The sequence below is a fragment of the Callithrix jacchus genome, chromosome X (assembly GCF_049354715.1).
Source record: "Callithrix jacchus isolate 240 chromosome X, calJac240_pri, whole genome shotgun sequence".
In the NCBI taxonomy this organism is placed as follows: domain Eukaryota; kingdom Metazoa; phylum Chordata; class Mammalia; order Primates; family Cebidae; genus Callithrix; species Callithrix jacchus.
In genome coordinates, this window is record NC_133524.1 from 133,620,890 (window position 1) to 133,639,270 (window position 18,381).

Consider the following 18,381-nt stretch of genomic DNA (forward strand, 5'->3'; position numbering starts at 1 on the left):
TTTTGTATTTTTAGTAATGTCGGGGTTTCTCCATGTTGGTCAGGCTGGTCTCGAACTCCTGACCTCAGGTAATCCATCTGCCTCAGCCCCCTAAAGTGCTGGGATTACAGGTATGATTACACGCCTAGCCCAGATTTTTTTTTTTTTGAGTACTTGCCCTTTGGATATCAAATAACCATATTCTCACCTTGAGCTAGGGTCTGTCAGACCCACCCAGTCATAAGGTTGGGCAGGCCCAGTGGCAATTTATCGTAAGAGAAAGTAGTACATCCAGCAGGACCGGGTGCTAGCAGGCCAAGACCCAAGTAAGCTACAGAAACAGGTGGTCCAGACCCCTATATTACCCACCACTGCTACACTGGTGCTTCTTCCTTAACTGACACCTACGAGGACATGGAAGGGGAGGTATTCCTTATAATCAGCTGGCATAAAAGAAAAAATCTCAAATATAGTTCATGGATAGATCAGCGCAGTGTTTGTGTACTAGATGAAAACATGTAGCTGCTGCCCTACAACCCTACTCAAGGGTGTCTCTGAGGGACAGTGAGCAGAGCTTTTGGTGGTACACTTGATCATCCACTTTGTGTTGAAGAAATGGCCCAAACTTACAATACATATTCATTCATGGGAAAGAGTGAATGGTTTGGCTGGTTGATCAGGGGATTGGAGGAGAAAGATGGAAAGATTGGTGTGAAGGAGGTCTGGGTAAAATGCATATGGGTGGAATTATGGGAATGTGTACAAAGCATCAAGGGTTTTGTCTTTTCATTTTAACATTCATCAGAAAGCATTCACGGCTGGGTGCGGTGGCTCACATCTGTAATCCCAGCACTTTGGGAGGCCAAGGTGGGCAGAGCACGTGGTCAAGAGATTGAGACCCTCCTCGCCAACATGGTGAAACCTGTCTCTACTAAAAATACAAAAATTAGCTGGGCGTGGTGGTACGCGCCTGTAGTCCTGGCTACTTGGGAGGCTGAGGCAGAAGAATTGCTTGAACTGGGGAGGTGGAGGTTGCAGTGAGCAGAGATCCCACCATTGCACTCCAGCCTGGTGACAGAGCAAGACTCTGTCTCGAAAAAAAAAAAAAAAAAAAAAAAAAGCCAGATGCGGTGGCTCACGCCTGTAATCCCAGCACTTTGGGAAGCCAAGGAGGGTGGATCATGAGGTAAGGAGTTCAAGACCAGCCTGGCCAAGATGGTGAAACCCCATCTCTACTAAAAATATAAAAATTAGCCAGGTGTGGTGGTGGGCACCTGTAATCTCAGCTACTCAGGAGGCTAAGGCAGAGAAGTGCTTGAACCTGGGAGGTAGAGGTTGCAGTAAGCTGAGATCATGCCACTGCACTCCAGCCTGGGCAACAGAGCAAGACTCCATCTCAGAAAAAAAAGAAGCATTCACTGCAGAAGAAGCACTAAATGACCAAGAGGACAGGATGATCTGGCCAGTTGATATCAGCCAGTCTGTCCTCTCCCATCCCAGTGTTTGCACACAGAGTAGCCACAGTGGCAAAGACGGAGGTTACACATATCCAACAACACTGGCTTCCTCTCACCAAGACTAATGTAGAGATAGCTGGAGCTGAAAGTCTAAACTTCTAGCAACAAAGGCCACACCAAATCCCCGATATGGCACCATCCCTTGAGGATATCAACCAGTCACGTGATGTCAAAATGATTACATTCAAAAAGGTCAGTGGTTCATTGTGACAGAGATTACCACATATGCCACCTACAAATTTTTCCTTTACTGCCTTCAAGGAGTCAGTGTCAGCACCACTATCTGAGAATTCATGGTGTATCTGATCTACCAACATAGGATCTCTCCTAATGTCACCTCAGACCAAGAGATCCACTTTACGAAAACTGTGATGCAGCAGTGAACACACGACGATGAAATCCATTGGCCCTACAACATAGGGCACCATTCAGAGGCTGCTGGTGCAATAGTGATAGAAAGGTACTTCAGGGCTGGGCGTGGCGGCTCACTCCTGTAATCCCAGCACTTTGGGAGGCCAAGGAGGGCAGATCACCTGAGGTCAGGAGTTCAAGAGAAGCCTGGGCAACACGGTGAAACCCCATCTCCACTAAAAATACAAAAATTAGCCGGGCGTGGTGGTGGGCTCCTATAGTCCCAGCTACTCAGGAGGCTGAAGCAAAAGAATCACTTGAAGAACCCGGGAGGCGGAGGTTGCAGTGACCCGATATCATGTCATTACACTGCAGCCTGGACAATAAGAGTGAAACTCAGAAAGAAAGAGAGAAAGGAAAGAAAAGAAAGAAAGAGAAAGAGAGAGACAGAGACAGAGAGAGAGAGAAAGAAAGGAAAAAGAAAGAAAGAGAGAGAGAGGGAGGGAGGGAGAGGGAAGGAGGGAAGAAAGGCACTTTAAAGGCACAGATGAAGCACCAGCTTTGAAGCTATCCATGTGAGGATGGGGCACTATCCTTCAAGATGCAGTATATACAGACAGTCCCCGACTTATGATGGCTCCACTTAGGATTTTTACACTTTATAATGGTGCGAAAGTAATACACATTCAGTAGAAACTACACTTTGAATATTGAATTTTGACCTTTTCCTGGGAAACTGATATGCAATATGACACTGCCTTGTGATGTTGGGCAGGGGCAGCAAGCTGCAGCTCCCACTCAGCCACACAGTCACGAGGATAAACAACCAATACCCTACAGGGTACCATGTTGCCAGATGAGTTTGCACAACTGTAAGCTAATATAAGTGTTCTGAGCATGTTTAAGATAGGCTAGGCTAAGCTACAATGTTCACTAGTTAGGTGTATTTAATGCATTTTCAACTACCAATATTTTCACCTTATGGTGTGTTTGTCAGGACATAACCCATTGAAAGTTGAGGAGCATCTGTACTCTAAACCAGGGATCGGCAAGTTATAGCCAATGTGCCAAATCCAGCCCACCGCCTGTTTTGGTAAATACGATTTTATTGGAACCTAGCCAGGCTCATTTGTTTACATACTGTCTTTAGCTGCTTTCATGTTACAACATCGGAGTTGAGCAGTAGCAACAGAGACCATATGGACTGAAAAGCCTAAAATATTTGCTGTCTGGCCCTTTATAGAAAAAGCTCACTCACTCTAGCTCTAACCCAGTGATCATCATGTAGTGCTCCGGCCCTAACAGGTAATAAACATGGGTGTAAGAACCAAGACATGGAAGTAAGAGTAACCCTCTCACCATCACTCCTAATGACTCACTTGATGAATTTATGCTTCCTGTCTCCATAACTTTAGAATCTATGCATCTAGAAGACCCAGTTCTCAGATGGGGATCACTTCCACAAAGGGACATAGTAAGAATCCAACTACACCTAAAGCTACATCTATTGGCTGGTCACTTGGGCCCCTTCTGCCAATAGATCAGCAGGTATGAAAAAGAGTTACCATATTGACCGTGGGAATTGACCCTAGATTATCGTGAGGATGTACGGTTGCTGCTATATAATATGAGCAGTGAAGAATATGTTTGGCATTCATGTGACCATCTGGGGCATCTCTTGCTACTGTAATGCCCAGTTTTAGCCATGAATGAGCAAGTGCAGCAACCACAGACCTAATAAGGGCATGGAAACTGGGGCTCAGACCCACAGTGATGAGAGCATAGGTCACCCCAGCAGGAAAGCCACCTAGACCAGCAGAAGAACCAAACAAGTTAGGGAAATCTAGAATGGGTGATGAAAGAAGGAAAGGAGAATATCAGTTAAAGTCTCAGGACCAATCAGAGCCGTCAAGGCTGTGGTTTGTTTAAATATCCTCTTGCAAGTTTCCTAAAGGAATTCCCACAATCAGAATCCTGGAGAATCCATGCCCAAATAGAGTGAACCTAATAGGAAGTAGCAAATGGATCTGATTGGTCCAAGGAATGAACTATAGTAGACACTGTTGGTGCCTTACATTGATCACCTTCATTAACTGGTGCATCCTTCCCCAGCTACATTGAGTGTTGTGGCTAACAGTTTACACCTTCAAACATCTCCAAATAATTACCCTTTGCTAAGGGAAGCCACCTCTTCTGAAGACAACTGGGAAATCCAAACGCCTCCCACACCCACCACATACCACCATCACCAATAATGACCAATGACTGACTGATGGGCCTAATCCCCTTGCCTCCTAATGGAAGAACTCCTGAAGCCCCTCATTGCTACATGAAACAACTTCTGACACATGTTACAGGCCAGGAATACACCCATTCCTCCCCCATATCTTTCTACTCTCATTCTTTTACAGGTTTTTCTTAAAGAGCCCTCCCTCAATAAATCACATACACCTAAATTCCTCCCTCAGGCTCAGCTTCTGGGCCTTTCCTGCAAAGGCAGAGCCATTTTCCTTAAGCTTACAGACCAGAGCACATGCTCCGTGCAGGCAGGAATGCCGCAAAGAAAGGGTCGGGCAGGCACGGTGGCTCATGCTTGCAATCCCAGCACTTTGGGATGCTAAGGCAGACGGATCACGAGGTCAAGAGTTCGAGATCAGCCGGCCAACATTGTGAAACCCTGTCTCTACTAAAAATACAAAAATTAGCTGGGTGTGGTGGCGCATGCCTGTAGTCCCAGCTACTCGGGAGGCTGAGGCAGGAGAATTGCTTGAACCCGGGAGGTGGAGGTTACAGTGAGCCAAGATTGCACCACTGCACTCCAGCCTGGGTGACAGAGCAAGACTCCATCTCAGTAAAAGAAAAGAAAAGGAAAGAAAACAAAGGAAAGGAAAGAAAGAAGGAAAGAAAGGGTGGGCATAAATCACAGATGCCAAATTCTTAGTCCCAAATCACAATTTAGCCTGTCACTCCTCCCATGAGGAGCAGTGAAGGGCATAGGAAAGCCTGGAGCATTAGTTGAATATGGTCCCTTCACCTGAAAACTGGAGAAATTAGGAATAAGTAATCCCTCTTGTCTTGGGATGGCCCCCGCAGAAGCAGGCTCTGAGATGAGGATTCATGTACATGGAGTTAATTTCAGGAAGTGCTCCCAGGAGACCCCAATAAGGAAATGGAGGAAGCAGGACAAGAAAGCAGAAGAAGCTAAGCAAATGTGTAATTTCAGGCAACATCCCGTGGAGGGTTGCTTCTGCATGACCCCACAGAAGAATGCCGAGTGTAGATTATGCCATAGGGTTTGTCCCTACTCAAGACAGGGGAACTAAATTTTCATATTTTCACCCAATAACCTTCATTTGGTAAAGACTATTCAGAACTTGCAAGTGGAAAGGGCTGGGGTTGCAAAAAGACGAATGTAAATTCTCAGGCATTGTCAGTTCTCTGCATGTACAAGCAAAGCTGCTCCTGAAAACAGGCTTCAAAGAGAGCCAGAGATGCAAAGGTGCAGGCCTTTGGAAGTAAATATACAGAGGTAGGCATGGTGGCTCATGCCTTTAATTCCAGCACTTTGAGAGGCCAAGGTAGGCAGATCACCTGAGGCCAGGAGTTTGAGACCAGCCTGGCTAACACATAGTGAAATGCTGTGTCTACTAAAATACAAAAATTCATGCCTTAGTCCCAGCTACTCTGGAGGCTGAGGCAGGAGAATCACTTGAACCCAGGAGGCGGAGGTTGCAGTGATCCAAGATCACGCCATTCCACTCCAGCCTGAGCAACAAAAGTGAAACTCCGTCTCAAAAACAAAAAAGACAAAAATCTTTTAGGCACATTTGTGTGGGTCCATTTCTGGGTTCTCTACTCTGTCCTATTAATCTGTATGGCTATCCCTCAACAAATACCACAATGTTCAGATTATAGGATTTATGTATTAGGCTTTAACATCAAGTAATTTCTTCTATTCTTTCAAAAATTTGTTTTAAGTATTTTAGGGACCGTGCCTTTTCATGAAAAATTCTGAATGATCTTGTATATGCCTTCTGCATCAATTGATATAATATTATTGGGGGAGGCTTGGGGAACAGGGTCTCACTCTGTTGCCCAGGTTGGAGTGCAGTGGCACAATCTTGGCTCACTGCAACCTCAGTAACATGAGGGCAAATCTCCATTCAGTTCACCAACTCAAGTGCCAATCCCTCTGGAAACACCATCACAGACACACCTGGAGCAACCAAATCATTCTAATCAAATGGCAAACTACCTGAGTTTCCCTTTAAGCAGAAGAGGGCTGGGTTCAGTGCTTAACGAAACATTGAGAATAATGAATTATTTACCAGGTTTCCGGAATTCCTTAAACAAGTCAAGTTGACACCCAAAATCAATCATCACAGTTGTAGTATATAATTTGTTTTGTCTGTTGCTCCATTTGATTTGCTAATTTTTTTTTTTTTTTGAGACAGAGTCTTGCTTTGTCGTGCAGGCTGAAGTGCAGTGGCACAATCATGGCTCACTGCAATCTCCACATCCCAGGTTTAAGCAATTCTCCTGCCTCAGCCTACCAAGTAACTGGGATTACAGGCATGCACCACCACACCCAGCTTTTTTTTGTATTTTTAGTAGAGACAGAGTTTCACCATGAGGCTGGTCTCAAACTCCTAGCCTCAAGCTATTCGCCGGCCTCAGCCTCCCAAAGTGCTGGGATTACAGGCGTGAGCCACTGCACCCAGCCTGATTTGGTAATATTTTATTAAGGATTTTCGTTTCTACATTTATGAGAGACATTAATTCATGGTTTTTGTTTTTGTGCTCTCTTCAGTTTTGGGATCACAGTAATACGGGCCTCATAAAGTGAGCTAGGAAGTGTTCTCTCCTCTTCTATTTCTGATGGGAGATCGTTTAATACTGATGTTAATTCTTTAAATGTTTGGGAGGATTCTTCAGTGAACAAAGTGATACAAGCATGGAGATCTCTTTTTTAGAAGGTTTTTAGTTATGACTTCATGTTCTTTCTTTCCTTTTTTTTTTTTTTTTTTTTGAGATGGAATCTTGCTCTGTCACCTAAGCTGGAGTGCAGTGTCATGATCTCAGCTCACTGCAACCTCCACCTCCTGGATTCAAGCAATTCTTCTGCCTCAGTCTCTCAAGGAGCTGGGACTACAGGCATGCTCCACCATGCCTGGATAATTTTTTGTAACTTTAGTAAAGACAGGGTTTCACCATACTGGCCAGGCTGGTCTTGAACTCCTGACCTTGTGATCCGCCTGCCTCGGCCTAGCCATGAATTCATTTTCTTTAATGGTTAAAAGACTATTCTGATGATTTGAGGTTTTTGTTGTTGTTATGTTGTTGTTTTCAGACTCCTGTGCTCAAGTGCTCCTCCCCTCAGCCTCCTAAAGTGTCGGAATTACAGGCAGGAGCCACTGCTCCTGGCCGGATTTATTTTATCTTTAGTTTGGGTATCTGCATGGTTTTGGAAAAATTGATCAGTTTCTTCTAAGTTGTCAAATTTATGCGTGTCAAGTTGGTCCTAATATTTTCTTTTTCATTTTTTTAACATCTGTAGGCTCTGTAGTGATACTCACTGCTTGAATCCTGATAGTGGTATTTATGTCGTCTCTCTTTTTATCTTTGTCAATCTTGCTACAGCTTATCAATTTTATTCATTTATTAAGAATAACTAGGTTTTTTTGCAACATAAAGTAGATTTTATTTTAAATTTTTTTGTTATTGATACATAATAGTTGTACTTATTTATGAGATACATGTGATATTTTGATATAAGTGTACAATATGTGATAATTATATCAGAGTAATTGAGGTATCTGTCACTTCAAGCCTTTGAATATTCCAATTTCACTTTTTTTTCCAATTCCACTCTTTTAGTTATTTCAAATATATAATAAATTAGTGTTAACTATAATTGCCCTATCATGCTATTGAACATTAGATCTTATTCCTTGTATCTAACTGTACTTCTGTACCCATTAACCATCCATTTTTTTTTTCTTTTTGAGACAGAGTCTCACTCTGTCACCCAGGCTAGAGTGCAGTGGTACAATCTTGGCTCACTGCAACCTCCACCTGCCAGGTTCAAGTGATTCTTCTGCCTCAGCTTCCCAAATAGCTAGGACCACAGGTGTGTGCCACCGTGCCTGACTAATTTTTGTATTTTTAGTAGGCATGGGGTTTCACCATATTGGCCAGGCTGATCTCAAACTTTTGACCTCATGATCCACCCACCTCGGCCTCCTAAAGTGCTGGGATTACAGGCGTGAGCCACCGCACCCAGCTAACCACCCACTTTGTATCCCCTCTTCCCACTACCCTTCCCAGCCTTGGGTAACCATCATTCTACTCTATGAGATCAATTTTTTTTTTGCTTCCATATATGGCTAAGAACATGCAATATTTGTCTTTCTGTGCTTGGCTTACTTTGCTTAACATAATATTTTCCAGCTCCATCCATGCTGTTAGAAATGACAGGTTTGTATTCTTTTTTATGATGAATTTCTTTTCTTTTCTTTTTCTTTTTTTTTTTTTTTTGAGTCAGATTCTCACTCTGTTGCCCAGGTTGCAGTGCAATGGCACAATCTCAGCTCACTGCAACCTCCGCCTCCCAAGTTCAAGCAATTCTCCTGCCTTAGCTTGCCAAGTAGCTGGGATTACAGGCACATGCCATCATGCCCAGCTAATTTTTGTATTTTCAGTAGAGATGGTGTTTCACCATGTTGGCCAGGCTGGTCTCAAACTCCTGACCTCAAGTGACCCACCTATCTCAGCCTCCTAAAGTGCTGGGATGACAGGCATGAGCCACTGTGCCCAGCCTTGGTGATTTCTGTTCTTGCATTCTTTCTTTCCTTCTGCTTTATTTGGTTTATTTATATTTTTTTAATTTTTAACATTTTTTTTTTAGTAGAGATAGGGTCCCACTATGTTGTCTGGACTGGTCTTGAACTCTTGGGCTCAAGCAATTTTCCCGCCTCGGCCTCCCCAAGTGCTGGGATTATAGGCATAAGCCATTGTGCCCAGCCCTTTGGATTCATTTGCTTTTCTTTTTCTAGTTGCTTGAATCAGGAACTTTAGATTATTAATTTGAGGTCTTTCCTTTTTTCTAATATGAGCACCATTTAGTATTATAAATTTCTCTTTCATAGAATTGTAAACTGATATAGCCACTTTGGAAAACAGTTTTGTATTTCCTCAAAATGGTAAACAATGAATTACCCTAGGATCCAGCAGTTCTACTCTGAGGTGTATACCCAGAAGAATTGAAAACATATGTTCATACCAAAACATACTCAGGAATGTTAATAGCAGCATTTACTCATCATAGTCAAAAAGTATAACTCCCAAATATCTATCAGCTGATGAATGGACAAACCAAATGTGATATATTCATACAATGTAATATTATTTGACCAAGAGATGAAGTGCTAATGTATACCTCAATGTGGATGAACTTTGAAAACATTCTAAGTAAAAGAAGCCCATCATGAAAGACTAAGTATTATATGATTCAATTTGTATGCAAGTACGGAATAGGAAAATTCATCGAAACAGACAGTAGCTATTTCTGGGCCCAGGGCAGAAAGGAATAGAAAGTGATTAAGAGTAAAGATGGGGTTTCTTTTTAGGGTGATGGGAATATTCTTTTATTCTTTTCTTCTTTTTTTGAAACAAGTCTCGCTCTGTCACACAGGGTGATGTACAGTGGCGTGATCATAGCTTACTGCAGGCTTAACCCACTGGGCTCAAGCAATCCTCTTGCCTCAGCTTCCCAGGTAGCATGGACTACAGGCACATGCTACCTACCATGTCTGGCTAAAATATTCTTAAGTTAGATAGTGGTGATGGTTGCACAACTCTGTAAATATGCTTTTAAAAAAACATTGAATTGTTTACTATAAAAGGTAAATTGGGCCGGGAGCAGTGGTTCACACCTATAATCCCACCACTTTGGGATGCCAAGGCAGGAGAATCACATAAGTACAGGAGCTCGAGACTGGCCTAAGCAGCAAAATGAGATCCCATCGTTACAAAAATAAAATTAGCCAGGCGTGGTGGCATGCACCTGTAGTCCCAGCTACTCAGGAGGTTGATGTGGGCAGACAGCTTGAGCCTGGGACAGTGAGACTGCAGTGAGCTATGACTGCACAACTGTACTCCAGCCTGGGCACCAGAGCAAGAAACTGTCTCAAAAATAAATATATAAATAAAAGGTAAATGATATTTCAACGAAGCTTCTATGTAAAAACAATTTCCCTTTCAGCACTGATTTAGATGGGTCTCACATATTTTGATATGTTGTATTTTCATTTTCATTCAATTACATGGTTTTTAAATTTCCTTTGAGACTTTCTCTTTGATCTATACATTATTTAGTAGTGTGTTATTTTATTTCCAAGTGTTCATTGATTTTCCTCTTGTATTTCTATTACCGATTTCTAGTTTGGTTCCATTACAGTCAGAGGATATATTCCGTGTGGTAGGCAGAATAATAACCACCCAAAGATGTACACATCTTAATCTTTGAAACCTGTATATATGTTGGCACATGGCAAAGAGGAATTAAGATTGCAGATGAAATTAAAGTTGCTAATCAGTTTACTAAAAATAGGAGATTACCCTGGTTTATCCACATGGGCCCAATCTAATCATAAAATTGGAAGAGAGGCCAGGCAAGGTGGCTCATGCCTATAATCCCAGCACTTTGGAAGGCCAAAGCGGGTAGATCACCTGAGGCCAGGAGTTCAAGACCAGCCTGACCAACATGGCGAAACCCTGTCCTTACCAAAAATACAAAATTAGCCAGGCGTGGTGGCGCATGCCTGTAATCATCGCTACTCAGGAGGCTATAACAGGAGAATCACTTGAACTCAGGAGGTGGAGGTTGCAGTGAGCCAAGATTGCGCCACTGCACCCCAGCCTGGACAACAAGAGGGAAACTCCATCTAAAAAAAAGTGGAAGAGTGAAGCAAAAGAAAGAGAGATGCAGCATGACAAGGACTTAATCTGCCATTGCTGACTTTGAAGATGAAGGAAGTGGGATATAAGCCAAGGAATCTGTTAGCCTCTAAAAGCTGGGGACATCTTCAGTTTATAGTCTGCAAGTAAACATGGACCTCATTCCTACAACCACAAGGAATTGAAGTCTGCCAACAACCTAAATGATTAAGGAAATGAATTCTCCCTTAGAGCGTACAGAAAGGAATGCAGCCAGTCAGGTGCCGTGGCTCACGCGTGTAATCCCAGCACTTTGGGAGGCCTAGGTGGGAGGATCACCTGAGGTCGGGGTTCGAGACCAGCCTAACCAACATGGAGAAACCCCGTCTCTGCTAAAAATACAAAATTAGCCAGGCATGGTGGTACATGCCTGTAATCTCAGCTACTTGGGAGGCTGAGGCAGTAGAATTGCTTGAACCCAGGAGGCGGAGGTTGTGGAGAGCCGAGATCACACCATTGCACTCCAGCCTGGGCAAGACTGAAACTCGGTCTCAAACAAACAAAAAAACACATATGCACACACACAAAAAAAAAAGAAAGAAAGAGAAAAAGGAATGCAGCCCTTTTGATGCCTTGATTTTAACCTGATGAGACCCATGTCAGACACCTGAGTTAAAGAAATGTAAGATAATGTATTTTTAATTACCTAAACCATCAAATACGTGGTAATTTATTATAGCAGCGACAGAAAATAAGTATGTTCTGACTGATTTAAATTATTTTAAAATTGAGTTTTATGACCCAGGATATTGTTCTGTCTTGGTGAATATTTTATGAGCACTTGGAAGTACTGTGTATTCTGTTGTTGGGTATTCTATAAATGTCGATTGGATCCTCTTAGTTGATGACATTCTTCAGTTCTTCTATATCTTTGCTGATTGTATGTCCAGTAGTCTGTCAATACTGAATGTGGATATTGAAATACCCATCTACAGTTATGGATTTTAAAATTTCCTCTTAATTCTATCAGTTTTGATTTGTATAGCTTAAGCTTTGTTGTTTGGTGCATACAAAATTAAGGATCATTATGTCTTCTTTAGATTGATCCTTTCATGATTAAATAATACCTCTCTTTATCCCTAGCAATTTTCTTTGCTTTGAAGTCTACTTTATCTGATAGTAATACACTCCTGATTGTTTTATTAGTATTTATTAATACTTATATGACACATCTTTTACTTTCAGCTTACCTTTGTCAACCATGTTTTGAAGTCAGCTTACTGTAGATAGCACAGAGTTGGATTACATTCTGTAACTAATCTTCCAATTTGTATTATAATTAGTGCATTCAGATCATTAACATTCATAATAATTATTGATGTGTTGGGGCTTAAAGTTGCCATTTATTTTTTTCTGTCCCTTCTGTTTCTCATTCCTGTGTTTTTCTTTACTTGCTTTCATGTGAGTACCTTTTTTTTTCTTTTGAGAGGGAGCCTTGCATGTCGCCTGGACTGGAGTACAGTGGTGTGATCTTGGCTCACTGCAACCTCCGCCTCCCAAGTTCAACCAACTCTCTTGCCTCAGCCTCCTGAGTAGCTGGGATAATAGGCATGAGCCACCACACCCAGCTAATTTTTGTAGTTTTAGTAGAGATGGGGTTTTGCCATATTGGCCAGGCTGGTCTTGAACTACAGACCTCAGGTGATCTACTTGCCTCAGCCTCCCAAAGTGCTGGGATTACAGGTGTGAGGCATCTCCTCTGGCCTCATGTGACTTTCTTAAACATTTATCGAATTCTATCTTGAATTAGTGATAGTATGTTTTTTGAGATGGAGTCTTGCTCTGTCACGCAGGCTGGAGTGCAGTGGCATGATCTCGGCTCACTGCAACCTCTGTCTCCTAGGTTCAAGCAATTCTCCTGCCTCAGCCTCCCAAGTAGCTGGGATTACAGGCACACACCACCACACCCACCCACCTAATTTTTGTATTTTTAGTAGAGACGGGGTTTCACCATGTTGGCCAGGCTGGTCTTGAACCCCTGACCTCGTGATCCACCTGCCTTGGCCTCCCAGAGTGCTGGGATTATAGGTGTGAGCCACCGCGCCCGGCCAGTGATAATATTTTTGAACATATCACTTTGTATAGGCTTAGTGGTTACTCTAGTTATCACAATATAATTACATAACTAATCACAGTCTAGTGGTATCAACAATTTATATTTTGAATGAAGTGCAGAAACTTTGCTTCCATTTAGGTCTCTTTACCCTCCCCACTCTTAAAACATAGTTCCGCGTTACATATATTTAAAACTATAATTATATGCAAAGTGTATGTAGTGACAATGTACGTTTCCTCTACATACACTGAGCACCGTATCAGATGATATGACTTTGGTTCAACCACCAAATATAATTTTTTTTTTGAGAGAGAGAGTTTTGGCCTTGTTGCCCAGGCTGGAGTGCAATGGCGCAATCTTGGCTCACTGCAACCTTCGCCTCCTGGGTTCAAGCAATTGTCCTGCCTCAGTATGTAGAGGAAATGTGCATTGTCACTACATACACTTTGCATATAATTATAGTTGTTGTTTTTTTTTTGAGACGGAGTTTCACTCTTGTTACCCAGGCTGGAGTGCAATGGCGCGATCTTGGCTCACTGCAACCTCTGCCTCCTGGGTTCAGGCAATTCTCCTGCCTCAGCCTCCTCAGTAGCTGGGATTACAGGCACGTGCCACCATGCCCAGCTAATTTTTGTATTTTTAGTAGAAACGGGGTTTCACCATGTTGACCAGGATGGTCTCGATCTCTCGACCTCGTGATCCACTCACCTCGGCCTCCCAAAGTGCTGGGATTACAGGCATGAGCCACCGCGCCCGGCCATAATTATAGTTTTAAATATATGTAATACCAAAAAAAGACATGTCTGTGCATGTATTTCTTTGAGTTTATCCTGTTTGGCATTCATTCACAACTTCTTGAATCTGTAAATTTACACCTTTCACCAAATTTGGGAAAATTTCAGTCTTACTTCGTCCAACATATTTTCAACCCCACATTCTCTCTCACTTCTCATTCTGCAACTCTTATGATATGTGTTATTTACTTCTTTTGTTATTGTCCCACTGGTCTCTGGAGATCTATTTTTTTTTTTTTTCGATTTTTTTTTAAGACAGGGTCTCACTGTGTCACCCAGGCTGGAGTGCAGTAGCACAATCTCACTGCAATCTCCCGCTCCCAGGCTGAAGCAGTCCTCTCACCCTCAGCCTCCCAAGTAGCTGGGGACAGGTGCACACCACCACATTTGGTTAATTTTTGTAGGGAAGGGGTTTCACCATGTTGTCCAGGCTTGTCTTGAACTTCTGAGCTCAAGCCATCTGCCCACCTCAGACTCCCAAAGTACTGGGATCACCTGCATGAGCCACTGCACCTGGTCATATTTTTAAGTTTATTTTCCCTCTGTTGTTAAGATTAATTTTTTTTAGACAAGGTCTCACTCTGTCCCCCAGGCTGGAATGCAGTAGCACAGTCATAGCTCACTGCAGCCTCAATCTCCTGAACCCAAGTGATCGTCCTACTTCAGCCCCTAAGTAGCTGGGACTACAGACATGCACCACCATGCCCAGCTAATTTTTACATTTTTGGTAGAGATGGGGTCTCACTATGTTGTCCATACTGTCTCAAGTGATCCTCTTGCCTCAGCCTCACAAAGTGCCGGGATTATAGGTATGAGCCACTGCACCTGGCCTGATTAGATAATTTCTATTATTTTATGTTCATGTTTACTGATTCCTTCCTCTGTCATATTCATTCTGTTACTGAGCCCACTTTACTTATTTGCTCAATGCAAGTAATCCCTGCCAACCACACCAGCAATCTCATCTTCTTGCCACCTCATGACCTCTCTACCCACCAGGACCCTAAAACTTTGAACTCCAGTGAACACGCTATCAATGTGCCTCTGTGTAGCTCTCCCCTTAATCCTTTGATGCCCCATGGTTAGCCACTGCCAACTTTTCAATACAGGAAAGGGAAGGTGGCTGGGCGCAGTGGCTCACACCTGTAATCCCAGCACTTTGGGAGGCCGAGGCAGGCGGATTATCTGAGGTTGGGAGTTCAAGATCAGCCTGGCCAACATGGAGAAACCCTGTCTCTACTAAAAATGCAAAAATTAGCTGGGCATGGTAGCACATGCATGTAATCCCACCTACTCGGGAGGCTGAGGCAGGAGAATCGCTTGAATCTGGGAGGCGGAAGTTGTGATGAGCCAAGATCACACCATTGCACTCTACACTCCAGCCTGGGTAACAAAAGCGAAGCTCCATCTCAAAAAAAGAAAAAAAAAGGAAGGGTAGGTATGAAGAGAAAAAACGATTAGAAGTGAGGGAAAGGAAGGAAATAAGGGATGGGGAAATGAGAAGGGAAAGAAATGTGGGATGCAATGGTTATATGGGAAGGAAAGGTGATAAGAGAATAAAAGGAAACATGGAAAGGGAAAGAAAGATGAGAAGGGAACAGATGGAAAACTGGAGAAGGGGAAGCAAGTGAAAGGAAATAGGTAGAGAAAGGAAAGAAAAGGAGGAAGTGCATAGAAAAAAAAGATAGGAAAGGAACAGAAACAGAAGGAAAGGTAAGATAAGAAGTGAATAAAATATGGGAACTTACAGCATTTTTTCTGGATTATGGGTCATGTTTTCCTATTTCATGACATGTTTAGCAAATGTTTCACTGTGGATTGCACACTATGAGTGATACGCTTTAAGGAATCTGGATTATGTTGCATCTTTAGAAAAGTATTGAGTTTTGTTCTGAGAGGCAGTTAATTTCCTTGATCCTTGATCCTGGCGAGGTATAATTTAGGCTTCATTAGGGCAGTCTTAGGGTAGTTTTTTTTTTCTGAGACGGAGTCTTGCTCTGTCACCCAGGCTGGAGTGCAGTGGCCTGATCTTAGCTCACTGCAACCTCTGCCACCCAGGTTCAGCAATTGTCCTGCCTCAGCCTCCTGAGTAGCTGGAATTACAGGCATACACCACTACTCCAAGCTAATTTTTTTTGTATTTCTGGTAGAGACTGTGTTTCACCATGTTGGCCAGGCTGGTCTCGAACTGCTGACCTCATGATCCGCCTGCCTTGGACTCCCTAAGTGCTGGGATTACAGGCGGGAGCCACTGTGCCAGGCCTAGAGTAGTCTTTACTCTAGGAGGTGGTTCTTTCCCCTAAGGTGTGGTTTTTCAATTGAATGCCTGGAATGTTAAAAAGTTATCTCCACTCTGGCTAGGTCAGAACCTGTCTCAGCACTGTGCAATCTCTAGTATCTCCATTCTTCTTTCTCTCTTTTTTGAGACGGAGTCTCGCTCTATCACCCAGGCTAAAGTGCAATGGCTTGATGTCAGCTCACTGCAACCTCCACCTCCTGGGTTCAAGCCATTCTCCTACCTCAACCTCCCAAGTAGCTGGGATTACAGGCATGCGCCACTGTCCCTGGCTAATTTTTGTATTCTCAGTAGAGACGGGGTTTTGCCATGTTGGCCAGGCTGGTCTTGAACTCCTGACTTCAAGTGATCCTCCCGCCTTGGCCTCCCAAAGTGCTGGGATTACAGCCACCGCACCCAGCCTTCTCCAATCTTTCAACCCCATAGCAGCTGCTCTTTTTTTTTTTTTTTTTTTTTTTGGCTAGTCAAGTGCAGCTGCTCTTTTATAGGCCTCTCAGAATCTCATACTGTGCATGTACAGCCCAGCCCTCAACAAAAGACTCACAGAGGGCAGGGGGAGAAGATGTTGACAAGATAGCACCTGGCGAGAGATTCTCCAGCCACTGCTGAGACACCGAGCAGACAAGTAAGGTACTGTCCCCACTACCTCCCTTCTTCCTTTCCCTCACCCCTGGAGACCTTTTCCTTCCCCTCCTCCTTCCACCTGGGGGAGGGGGGGCGGGCATGATTCCTGGGACATCATGTAGGACTCTGAGGAAGAGAGCCAGGACCAGCACTGAAAATCATCGTGCTGGGGAACAGTACCTCCCAGAATAAACATCTCCTTAGCTGCAGGTTTTGCTCAAAAAACTTTTGGGAGGCTGGGCGTGGTGGCTCCCGCCTGTAATCCCAGCACTTTGGGGAGGCCAAGGCGGGCAGATCATGAAGTCAAGAGATCGAGACCAGCCAGGCTAACACGGTGAAACCCCGTCTCTGCCAAAAATACAAAAAATTAGCCAGGCATGGTGGCACATGACTGTAATCCCAGCTACTTGGGAGGCTGAGGCAGATAACTGTTTGAACCCAGGAGGTGGAAGTTGCAGTGAGCTAAAATCACACCGCTGCACTCCAGCCTGGGCAACAGTGCAAGACTCCATCTCAAAAAAAAAAAAAAAAAAAAGAAAAGAAAAGAAAAAAAAACTTTTGGGAACCAGTACAAACTATAGGACTGGATTTCTTTTGAGAAGGGTAACAATGCCAGGACACTTGAATGCTGCTCTCTAGTTTGGGATATAGGAGGGCAGATAATAGGAAGCAAAATGCTGGACAAATGCATCTATGGAGCACAGAAATCCTCTTGGTATATGATATCACAAATTATCAAAGCTTTGAGAATTTTTATAAGATTAGTGGAGAAAGCGAGTGAAGAGTCAGAAACTCAGCCTCTGGTTGCCTTGGTGGACAATAAAACTGATTTGGAGCATATTCAAACAGTAAAACCTAAAAAACACTTATGGTTTTCCCAGGAAAATGGTTTTAATAGCTGCTTTGTTTCAACCAAAGCAAGATGCTTTGTCTTCCTGTGTTTTCAGAAAGTTGCTGCTGAAATCCTTGGAATCAAATTAAACAAACTAGAAATAAGTTTTAAACAAAGTCACAGAGGGTGGTGAAGGCAAGTATTTAAAACTACAGCCAGGAACCTATGTCAAGAGCTGGTAACCCTCCTAGAAGCTCTGTGCATGCAGTTGCAAGAGCTCATTTTTCCACTGTGTTGATAGTTCTGGCTATCCTTTACCTCTGGGTGGGTCTGAGAACTTCTAAAAATTTGTTTTATCGGTGACCATCTCTAGTTCATTAAACGCTTTCCTCTGAACTTGCTTCATCCTTAGTGTTGCCTCCCAGCTGCAGGCATGTACTTGGATTCAAAGGAATGCAACACTGGGGCCATACATTTTGCATTCAAACTGGAAGGCCCATTCTCTTAAATTAGACTGTTTCATTGAAAAAGAATGGTGTCCTGCCAGGTCGGGTGGCTCACACCTGTGATCTCAGCATTTTGGGAGGCCAAGGAGGGTGGATCATCTGAGGCCAGGAGTTCAAGACCAGCCTGACCAGTATGGTGACACCCCGTCTCTACTAAAAATACAAAAAATTAGCCAGGCATGGTGGCACACGCCTGTAATCCCAGCTACCTGGAAGACTAAAGCAGGAGAATCGCTGGAACCCGGGAGGTGGAGATTGCAGCAAGCCAAGATCGTGCCATTGCAATCCAGCTGGGCAACAAGAGCAAAACTCCGTCTGGGGATAAAAAAAGAAAGAAAGAAAGGAAGAAAAACAATGGTGTTGCTTCTCTGTATGTTCTTTTTGTCTCTGATGTTATTTTCTTCTTTTTTTTTTTTTTACAAATTCTCA

At 43.3% G+C, this 18,381-nt stretch overlaps 1 protein-coding gene and 1 pseudogene across 4 annotated transcripts in view; one reads left to right on the top strand and one right to left on the bottom strand.

The window, feature by feature from the left end:
- RBMX (RNA binding motif protein X-linked) overlaps positions 1 to 18,381 on the bottom strand; it is a 65,703-nt gene that overhangs the window by 24,531 nt on the left and 22,791 nt on the right. The gene's annotated exons all lie outside the window — the stretch shown is intronic.
- On the top strand, positions 1,626 to 17,809 carry LOC100385088 (ras-related protein Rab-28 pseudogene; annotated as a pseudogene).